The following is an 11,175-nucleotide window of genomic DNA, read 5'->3' on the forward strand; positions in this document are numbered from 1 at the left end:
GCCTGCACGTTATTGTGAGATCAAGTTCCTAATCCGTCCTATGGCACCAAGCCTGGAATTCACTTAGTCTGAACAACATGACTGGCACATGTTGTGAACAACCATTGGCCCTAGCTGTTGGTAGATGTGTTCAGCATACCAACTTTCTCTCACAGACTGAAAGAAAGCTACAGTATCTCTACTAAATCAACATCATTTCAACAAGTTGCTACAGTGTCTAAATAACTTTGATCACCAATAAAACCAATAACAAAAAGAGCACATCATACTTATGTGAAAGAGATACTGTGTACCATACAAACTCTTCATTCATTAACATGTTTGTTCAGATGTGCAATGGCAGTTATTTTGATTTCCTATTCTTGTTCATCCTTGAGAATGCTTCAGCAGAAAAGGTGCTTTAACAACTTCACCCACAGAGAAGATTTGTTTAAAATACATATTACTAAACCATGCGCCTGCATCAACAGATTAATAGACTTGATCAAAAAATAATTAGCAAGAAGCATCTTGACCACATCGTGGTCAAACATGTTTATGAATTCACACTTAACAGATACACGACCACAAAAAAGTCTCTTCTCACACACACATAAAAACATATCTACAAAAGCATTGACTTTACTACTGTTAGGGTCCATTAGTGTGACTGACAGTTGGCTCATGAGGGTTTTGTTAGTGTCCAGTGGACTTCAATTTATGTCTTGCTGAACAATCCCTGACCCTTCATTCATGCAGAACCTATAACCACCAGTTCTCTATCTTACAAATCAATTACAAACTCTCTGTAGTTTTATTCACAACATGTTTCCATGCTCTCAGTATACACTATAAAGATTCTGCATTACTCTGGTGTTTGCATTAGTGCTGGGAAGACGTGTTTACAGAACTGGAAGCAATAGGCTTGTCTGATTGCCGGGCCAATTGCGGCACTGCCGTTGCTATTACACACCTGTAATCCAAAATCCCCTCGCCTACTGTTAAAAATGCAATGAACAAAATTGTTGTTCCTCCCAAGAACTAACAATTTGCCTGCAATTTACCTGAATCTATTGGTCAATTAACAGTTTGTCTTCAGGCTGACCCCACCGGCTAATGGCTTTGGAGGAAGGCCAGAATCTGATTTCCTTTTAATGCTGTCTAATGGGCTGTCCACCTATACATTATGAATGCAAACCAACTGAACACAACCCGTCCCAGCGTGCTATTAGGGCCTTTTTCTATTCATTGATTTCTCTCTTTACTTTTAGCTAATGATTTTCCCCTCTTTTTATGCATGCTGGTAAATCTGTTAAATACATTCCATTGTAGACTCTAAAAAAAGAAGACCTGGAATGCATTTGAAGTAGAGAGATTTTGTTTGACTGCCCTGTTATCAAATCACAGCGTGTAATGCATCCAAAATGAGCAATGCTTCTGTCACTATTTATATTATTTGTATGAGTCTCTGTCTGTCTACCTGAGAGGAGAGCAGGGATGGCTGGCTTTGTTTCATTTCACCAATGATTTGAATACTAAGCAGCCAAAGGAATATTAGATGCATGATTTTTCAAGCTATATTTCTATTTAACTGATTATACTTTTTTCTTATTGTTGTCTGTTCTTGTAAACTGCTGGTTTCCAGTGTATTTGTTTTCAGTAGTTTATATTTTGATACAAGGAGGAAACAGTTGATAGTAAATAATTTACTGGAGTGTGATAGCTACATAGTTTGCTTCTCCACACGAGTAAAAGCTATCACAAGAAATCTGGTCAAGATATTTGCTGCTGTGCACTGGAAATGCTGAAATCTGTGTGCTGCCACCTTGTCCGCCCTCCAACTCACTCTCTTCCCCATATCTTGCTGTCAGCATCTTTTGCCATTCCCTTGCCCTCCTTTTACCATCTCTGACTGTCTTCTCCATCTCTAGCTCACATCTCTGTATCACTCCAATTTTCGCACGGTGAAATGGAAATTGAGTGGGAGGACTGGGTTGTAGGATAAGATGGAGGTCTCAGAGTGGACAAAAATAAAATCCAATTTCAAAAAAAAAAAGAAAAACTTCATTGCCCTCCACCTCCCCAAACTGCAGCTCTTCTCGCTGTCCCTGCCCATCTTCAACAGGACTCACCTGCACATCTCCAGAATCTCAAAAACTGTCACGCAGCAGGAGGGAAAAAAAGAGAGAGACCACACACCAACCCACCTTCCCTCTCTCACAACTTAGATTGGACACACACCATTGCCCTTTTTTTTACTTTTAAAGCCACTACTTGCTTCATATCATAATAGAGTATACCAGGTGAAGCTGTGATACAAAGAATTTCTAATGCTCAGAGTTGCAAGTTCAGACTTTTAAAAGATCTCAACAATTTTAGGAGTGAAAAAGAGGAAGGCACTTTGAGGGGCTTCATGCTGTTTTTTTAGACAAAGCTTTGTGATGACAAGGTTTGTTTTGACTCTGTTGGATAGATGAGGAGCAATAAGGTCTTCCTAGATCGCTTTCCATGCAGTAAACATTGTGTGTCCACCGTGCTAATGATGGAGTAAAGCTTCTCATAGCCGTAATAGGCGTCTCTTAGCCATGGGAGGGCTCCTGCTGTTTCTCTTCAGGGGAAAAGACTGTACACCTCACATGGCCACATCTAGCTAAGCTGACAGCTCAGTGGGAGCCTTGACAGGTGAACAGAGAACCAACACATAAAATGAAAAAGGGACTCAAGTTTTGAATAACACGTGTCTCTTTGATTATCTTCTGCTTTTTAGATCAGACAATCTTTGCATCTACAGGGTTAGAAAGTGTACAAAGATTCATTGATGGCAGCTTTGTTGCATCAAATTCAGATTTAGTCTAACATTCGTTTCTCATATTGAGTTTTTTGTACCGCAACCTCTCAAAATGGGAAAAGAAAGATATCTTCAGTTATATCTGGCCGGCAAAGTTAGGAGTCATCTACTTATTTTTGGAGGGTGAGCAATAAGGATCCTCTGGAGCTGTAATCTACTTGACTGACAGCAGCACACAATGCCTTTCTCCACACCTAACCAGAAGACATTCAGTAAAAGCAATGCAATTCATGAAAAGAGAACACAGACAGGGAGCGAGGTGAGAGAAATGCACTCAGCCACAAAGAGATAAGAAAGAGGGAAGAAGATGAAAGACAGAAAAGGTGGGAAAAAAAATCCTCACAAGATCTTAAATTTTGTTCTTGCAGCTGCACATTTTTGAGGTAGATCCTCAGTCATTTGGGGCCTCATCCTGACTTTCTATTACTGTTACCATGGTGTGTACCCACATTCTGCTAGTTTTAAATGAACACATCTTTCAAGACAAGTCCCCCTGAGACAAGATATTTGAAGATATGGTGGTGCTGATTTGTCAGAGTCCACACCATACAAGAAAAATTATATTCCAGTGTTAACAAAATAGGACAAATACAGTGTAAAATACATTTATAAAAGACTCTGAGCCAGAATGTACTGCTTTACTGCTTTTACCCAATCTTTATTGATCTCGGTGCATCATTTTTAACAATATTTCAATTTACACCAGAGCTCCTATTGGACCTTTGATATCAGATTAAGACTTCACAACTCCATTCCTCTACTCCCTAGATATTTCAAGCAAATACACAGAAAAAAAATATATACGATGAAACAACACACAAGAGAAAATCTCAGTTAAGGTGAGTGAAGTATGAACAATTTTTTTTGGATTCACATGATTTACTGCAGATATAACTATGATAAATACAGACACAAACTGCAAGAAAGATAAGGTCAGCTTGATGAGTAAAGTAGGCCATATAGTCTCTACTGAGCTCTGCTAAGTTTGAGAAGGATACAAATTTGAGTTGGACTGAATGCACAGAGTCCAGAGGGACTGGAAGGAGGAGAAAACAGGAGCGTGATGGGTACAGTCGGGGACACAATACAGCTGGGCGTACTCTCTGTGTTAGATTTCCCTTGTAAGACCTTGTTCTAGGCTTCTTTTGATGCTGGGACATGGCTCTCTCAATCATTAAAATTTCCATAAAGTTGCAATTTCGTGGAAGATAATAAAAGGTCTAATTCAGTGGAAGCAAATAGCACCTTGTGTCCTCAGGCGCCCTTATCTGGCAAAGAAATATTAGATTGTACACTGTGCAGTCAAATTATATTTTTGTTTGCCTCAAAGTGCAAAACAATCTTTCAGACATTTAACAAGTGTTCTGAAGAACTGCTTGTATACAAGGATGAGGCCATTTCTACACATCAATTTAATCTTCCAGATGTGAGAAATGCAGCACTTTGGCTGGGTTGATGTTAGGGAATCCTATTTGTCTCTTTAAAAATATTGTATTGAAAAAGAATGATGAAGAATAGATGTCTTTTTTTGTAATCCAAATATCCAGATGCATAGAAATAAATCCATCCACATGAAATGAGGCTGGTAAGGCGGTGACACAAGTGTTAAGTGGGGTTGATCTCTGCCATCGCATGGGGGTGACCCAGGAGAAGGAAAGTCTGTTTTGTTCAGAGAGCTTTTGTTCAGCTTTGATGGCAGTGATAAGATTGAGCTGATTGTAAAGCCCATTGTTCTGAAAATAGAAAAAGTACAAATACTACTCATAATATATCTGGCAGTCAATCAGAATATCCTGTTTGTGCATTATTTATAACTTAATTAAAAGTCCATATAGTCTATTCTACAATAAGTGATTATAAATTATTTGTCTTCAAACACAAAAGATCTTATGAACTTTGAACAAATTCACATGCGTATGCATACTCACACATGGCCACTCTGGTCTGCAGACAGCTCTCTTTTCACCAGCTGTCAAAGTCTCTGTGCTTCTCATCTCCGTCCTCATCAGACAGCAGACCGTGGCCTGGCTCCACAGTGACTGTGATGGAAGCAGTTAGACTCTCTTCAATATATACTTGTCAATCAATCTGATGTAAAGCAGAAATATCAACATTTCACTGACCATGCTGTTGTCTGTAGGTTATTGTTGTGGGTCAAACTAAGTCTCTGGAATTTCATGCTGCCAGACATTCATTGTAAGTTGATGATTGGCTGTATTCATGATTTTTTGCCAATAGAAAATATCCATTATTATAAACAGCATGTGAATATTAAGAAATACAGAATCAAGAATGCATACTGAACCTTCTCCAAAAATGGAACATAAACTGGAACATAATAAAATTCATGTGTATATACTGAGTTACCAATTGTTTAGGTACATTGTATACTCTAATGCAACCCAATACCACAGTCCTGCAAATTTTATCTTTTGTGAATGACTTTCAAACAATCCACGGTCATTTTAAAGGCAATAGTTAGCGCTGATGTTGGATTTTCTGTAGATTGTACAACTGCTCCAAGCAAATTGGTAAGTCAGTAAAAACATGGACAGTCTGCACTACAATCCTAGGCCTCTAGGGGGCACATTGGGTTGAGCATACAGGTGGAGCCAATGGAATTTTGTGTTCAGCAATCTAAAACCCAACATGCTCAAATAAATAACATATAGACCTTTGTTTTTATCAAATAAATTACCTTTTATATTAAAATTATAGATTTTTTTTTACTTGACATATGGGAGGCTGAGGTTTGATTTCTTTCCAATACATCAGCCTTTTCGATCTCAATCATATTGACCTACACCACCTTTCATTCTTCTAATCTCTGCTTGTTAAATTGCCTCCAATCCATACATTCTGAACTTAATTAATCTGCCATCATTTTAAACTATACTCATCATTTCTCACTGACCTGTCTATGTGCAGTCCAGTCTGTCTGTATATTAGACTTTTGTTTCTGCTTTTGTAATTGTGTGTGCTGTCTGCTGTGGTCTTTTTTACACTAGTTCAGTTTGATTTATGTGTTGTTTCACAGATATGACTTGCTGCGTTACATGCTTCAATATTCCATGTTTTAATTTATGGTTGCTAATGCTGCTTAATGTTATCCTGTCTAGAATGTATTACCTGTATAGCATTGTTTTACATTAGTTTGTATCCCATTTATACCATTTAAGTTTTTTTTACACTGTAACAAATTGCTGTAAAAATACAGCCAAATTCCAACAGTAAGGTACTGTTCTTTCTATATATGGTAAAATACTGCAAATTCTGATGCTCTTTGGAGCCAAAACCAAGAATGGACATTAACAGTAGGCTACTGTAAGATTTGATGGAAAAATATGGTATTTTCATTTTCACCGCTGCAGTAATGGAGGGACAGAAGCCAACATCATATAATCACCATTCATCTTCCTTTGTGGAATTAAACCAAAAGGTCAGTGACATCATACTCAGAAAATAGAATTACATTTGTGCATCTGGTTACCCAATTAGTGACTACGTTTAATGTTTTCTAACATTAAACTGACAGGCACAAGAGGGCATTTTCAGGTAGCGTTCTTCAGTTGAAAGTTTGATTTACTGGTATTCAAACAATATTTTCCACTGCTGTTTGCAAGTCTAGTTTAAAGATTATTTTAGGATGGCTATTTTCACAACACATCAGTAAATGTTAACACTAGTCCGGCCTGGTCTATACCTACACCTTTTTTATCCCACTTGCATTCCATAATTAATAATAGCCTACTATCTAAAGCACATAGCAATTGAAATTTATTTAAATATGTAGCCAAGTTGATTAAGATATGTTTGCTGCTGAGCCCCAAAAGATGTAGTGGTTATATTGGTTATATTGGTTATCTTAGGTCAACCCAAGTGTGTTTCTAAGCTGTACCTATGTTGCTGCAAATATACCTGTGACATAATAGATGATTTGTTACATGTTGTTTTCAGGTACTTCATTGTGATTAACCCTGAGAGGGAAACAGAGGCCAGTCAGGGAAAGTAATGCCTAAGAAGATAAACAAGCTCACAGTGAGTCCTTCAAACATACTTGAATGTACTTGGGATATTTGAAAGCTTTTGAATAAATGTTCAGTTCCATAAAGCTGTCACTTGTCTCATCCTCTTTTGTAATAGATTTTAAGGGTTACACATTTTAAATGTGCTGAGCTGATCTCATTACTGGACCATTAAGACTGAAGACACATTGCTATTTTCAGTGTCTGCAATTTATAGTTGTTTTATTAATATGAATAAGAAGAAAACTTTTTAGTTGTTTGCTGTAACATTTACAGTAAGAAACTGTTCATATACATTACAATAGCAACACTATAAAAATACAATATATTACTGCAGGCCTAGCTACAGTATCAAACTGTAAACCTCACATTCTATAGCAGAGTACTATGATAAATTTTACAGCACTTAACTGTTAAAGTAAATTATGGTAGTGACACTGTAAAAAAAAAAAAAAAAAGGGTAAAATGCTGGCAATTACAGCTGCCAGTAGTTTACTGTAAATTATGGGGTAATTTGTTACAGTGTATATTGACATTGATGTCTATCATCATGCATTTACTAGCCTTTTACTACAAGTTGGCCTCAACATTCATGCAGACTTGAAAAACCAGCAGCTTTTGAGATTTACACTTTTTCATTTAACATCACACAGAAAGCCTACTTTCTTTTTCTTAGTTTTTGAAGATATTTTTTTATTTTGTGAAGCTTTTTTAGTCTTTAACAGAAAATGTTTCATTAGTTATAAAGTCAAGCGCCAGGCAAGAAGCTCTGAGTTTAAAAAAAATAATAACTTTAACAAAAAAAAACAAAGTAAGCAATCAAAAAAACAAAGAAAAACTCCAACGGCCTCACTGTGCAATTTGATTATCTTTTGGACCTTAATGCATCTCTCTCTGCTTGACTGCTAAACTACATTAACACAATGCTAGATTGCATGTTCCTTCAGGTTTTCAGTATTTTCTCCTAAAGCTTGTGTCTTCAGCTTGGGATGTTGCCTCCATCTACCCACATTCTGTGTAACACATAAAACATTTTCAGTCCCTACCGACCTCTTTGTCCCCATCTTCAGATAACAACGCCATTCCTTTTCACTTGGAAAATTGTTCTCAATTAAGGCGAACACTTCCCAGACCATCACTCTCAGAAATCTTACAGACATCCATTCTGCTTCTCTAATAATTCTGGTCAAGACCTTTACCACCACTGAACCCAAGTTCTCCACACTCTACACTGGCAGCTCAATTTCACAACTGCCTCCCCTTCTCCCTTAAACACACTTACTGCACTTAGAACACAGGCAGCTTTCTTCTGTCATGATGCTCTTTGGATAGCTAAACTCTCTCCCTCTTTATATTTGGGGGCTCAAAACCGTTTTCCCCTAACCTGCCCACTGCCCTGGCTGAATGCTAAGCCTTCTCTTGCTTCCTAGTACCTTCACGCAGCTACTCAAATATTCCCTTGCTGTATGCATGGCCTTCTGTCTCTTACAGTATCTCTATCTAGTCCTGTAGCACAACAGCAATCACAATAGCTCTGTGTTCAAAGGGAAGGTGTTCACATGCATGTGATAAACTTGCACCACAGCCCATGAAAAATACTGTGGGTTATATATCAGGCTCAAGGTCATACATGCTCAGTCTGATTTTGAGAAAACACATCTAGGAAACAGAATTATTATTTTATTTTTTTTATCTTGCACTGTGGTACCATGATATTGTATTTATCTTCCTTCAACTCCAATAATACCTCCTCCTGTTATTCAAAGTGAAACATCAGTCTTCTCTCCATATTTTCCTTATTTCATGATCTAGAAAAAAATATGTACATCTTAGGCCCCACAGAGCTTTTTTTCTGCCACTGGTTCATGTTGTATGCTGCACAGGTTAGTGCAGCATACTACATAGTACCACAATGTCATCTTAAACCAAACATTGTGTTCACTCAATAATACCAATCACAGGACATGCATATAAAGGGCTAATATATAGCTTGCTGAAACTTATAGATTTACCACTAACAGGTCAACACAAGATAACTTAACAGGCCTGCTTTGACCCTGGCTAGAGGGTGATTATTGTTTCCAGTTAAATACATTGGGTGACTTGTGCTATTGTCAACATGTCTTGGGATCAAAGAGCTCTTTAGCACTGAAATGCACTTATGCTATCACTGAAATGCACTTGGAAGTGAACAATACAAATGGCTGGATGTATTCCATAGTTTGCTTGGCAAGAATTTTAGAGGTCAGTGTGGATTAAATAGCTCAAATGAAAAATCTTCTCATTTAGTTACAGTGCAGCTGAAATAGGCATCCATCTTGTCTTTGATGAAACAAAGGACCCAGTTCCCACAGCATGTCAAGAGTCTGGAGAAAACACAACAAATGCTGTGTAGCTAAATTTAATTTACCTTTTGTGAGTTCTAAAAACAATTCATCTTTTGTCAGTCAAATGCTCAGTATGCGTGCTGTTCTGAATCCATTATAGTATCTAAAACACATGAAAACAAAAAAATCTAGTTTGACATAACTGAAGTAAATGCACAGGTCATCTGTGTACTAATTGCATTATGAATAATAGACTCACGTTGTGCCTCTGATGTTTCACTTGGCTGGGTGGTAAAAAGTGAGACACAGTTCTGTGCCAGGCTGAGACAGAGAGTACAGAAGGTGTAGCTGCAGTCTCCTGAACACAAGCCAGAGCACACGTCCACACACATCTGGCAGCAGATGTCACAGCAGCGGTCAGAACAATATCTCCAGTCGTCACACAAACAGGAGCTGCAGCCACCAGCCGGACTGCATTCCTCTTTACTTTGTAGGCAGGAGTTGCAAGGCTTGCAAGACTGTAACCCCATGGGTCTGCCTGTTAAGAACACACAGACACTGGGAGATGAGATATTGAAGGAAATCACTGTCTGTAAAAATGATCTCCTTCGCAAGTCCAGAATTGGAATTGAGGATGTATATACAAAAGGAATTCTGTAGAGAAAAAAAATACTGATAATTGGCTGTCAGGCTGTCTTGAAAATTGAGCAAGTTTTCTCCTATCTCAAGTCAAGTCCGAAGTTCTTGCCACATGCAGTACTTGCTGATGTTCTCTGTTTGACCAACTTTTAGATAAAATGCTTGATGTCATCCTTTGCCCCCGGAGGCCTTACTCCGGTCTGCTCCATCGTCTCCCACATTCTTGAGACAAGAAATGTAGTCAGCCTGAGCAACTATTCAGAGAAGAGCTCTGCCCTTCAAAAAAGCATGACAACATCCAACGTCACTATTAACAGTTATTCTCTGTAAATACAAACCCAAAATGTTCTCCACACCAAGGAAACTTTTTTTTTTCTGTTCTGAGCATGAAATTAAACAGAGAAGCTCTTTCTTAGGCCTACTTGTCACGGGGCCTTCAGGATAGAGATGGTGTTAAGCAAAGATAATAAGCAATGCAGCATGAATGAGAAGACAGGGATTTAATTGCACCGCTAACTATTACAGTTTTTGAAAAAAAGATACAAATAGTATAGCAGATGTTTGAATCAATTTCCAGAAAAAACAAGTTTAAAATAGAAAACAATGTGCAGATTTATTGTAATGAGCTACATTTTGCACATTAAGTGAATGCTTAAAAACAAAGGGGGAATAAGACCTGCTTAAAAAAAAAAGAGATTGCCCTTACTTCACAGACTGACGGTTTGTGACAAATCAGAGCTTTGCCAGAGCATGCAAAGCAGATACCTGTATGTCTCATTGATAACACCTGATCATCATTATAGCAATCAGCCAATCACATTAATGTCAAAACACACAACCAACCAAATAATTTGTGTTGATGATGTATACAGGCCAGCGTGCCACACAAACAGAAACCACAATTAGAAAGGAATATATACAGTTATCAGGGAAAACAAGTGGTTAGACAAGTATATGTCAGACTGAAATGGATATGCAGGATCAGTGTGTTCAGTAATTATACTCAGTCAAATACAACAGCTCTGCAATGGTATGATCAAATTGATGGTTATTTTGGAGGCTGTAGTTTACGGTGCTGTTGAACTGCTGAGAGGTGTTTCTAAAATTTTGTCCACCCCATTTATAAAAAATCAGATTGAAATTATTTTAGGGTAGATGAGCAGATGTGTGCATCTGTTATCAAAATCTGTTTGCAATTGCATGAAGTTTTTAGGAGTTGGAACAGTTTGTGTCAAACAGATGATAGCATACAGTATGGAACACCTATAAATCAAATGTGTCCTTACAGTGTTTATTTATTATCTTCATCATGTACAACATCTTGAAACATTTGGAACAAATGTACTAAACAATGCCC

The 11,175-nt window shown here is 37.7% G+C and overlaps 1 long non-coding RNA gene across 2 annotated transcripts; it reads right to left on the minus strand.

The window, feature by feature from the left end:
* Positions 1-3,458: 3,458 nt before the first annotated feature.
* LOC121884325 lies at positions 3,459-10,596 on the minus strand. Of its 2 annotated transcripts, XR_006092327.1 has the most exons (5): positions 10,525-10,596; positions 9,439-9,717; positions 9,263-9,342; positions 4,756-4,866; positions 3,459-4,560 (listed from the first exon to the last, which is right to left on the minus strand). It is a non-coding gene; the product is annotated as an uncharacterized LOC121884325 (long non-coding RNA). The 2 variants fall into 2 exon arrangements; XR_006092326.1 differs by lacking the exon at positions 9,263-9,342.
* Between the last annotated feature and the right edge of the window lie 579 nt (positions 10,597-11,175).

This window comes from Thunnus maccoyii, chromosome 18 (genome assembly GCF_910596095.1).
Source record: "Thunnus maccoyii chromosome 18, fThuMac1.1, whole genome shotgun sequence".
In the NCBI taxonomy this organism is placed as follows: domain Eukaryota; kingdom Metazoa; phylum Chordata; class Actinopteri; order Scombriformes; family Scombridae; genus Thunnus; species Thunnus maccoyii.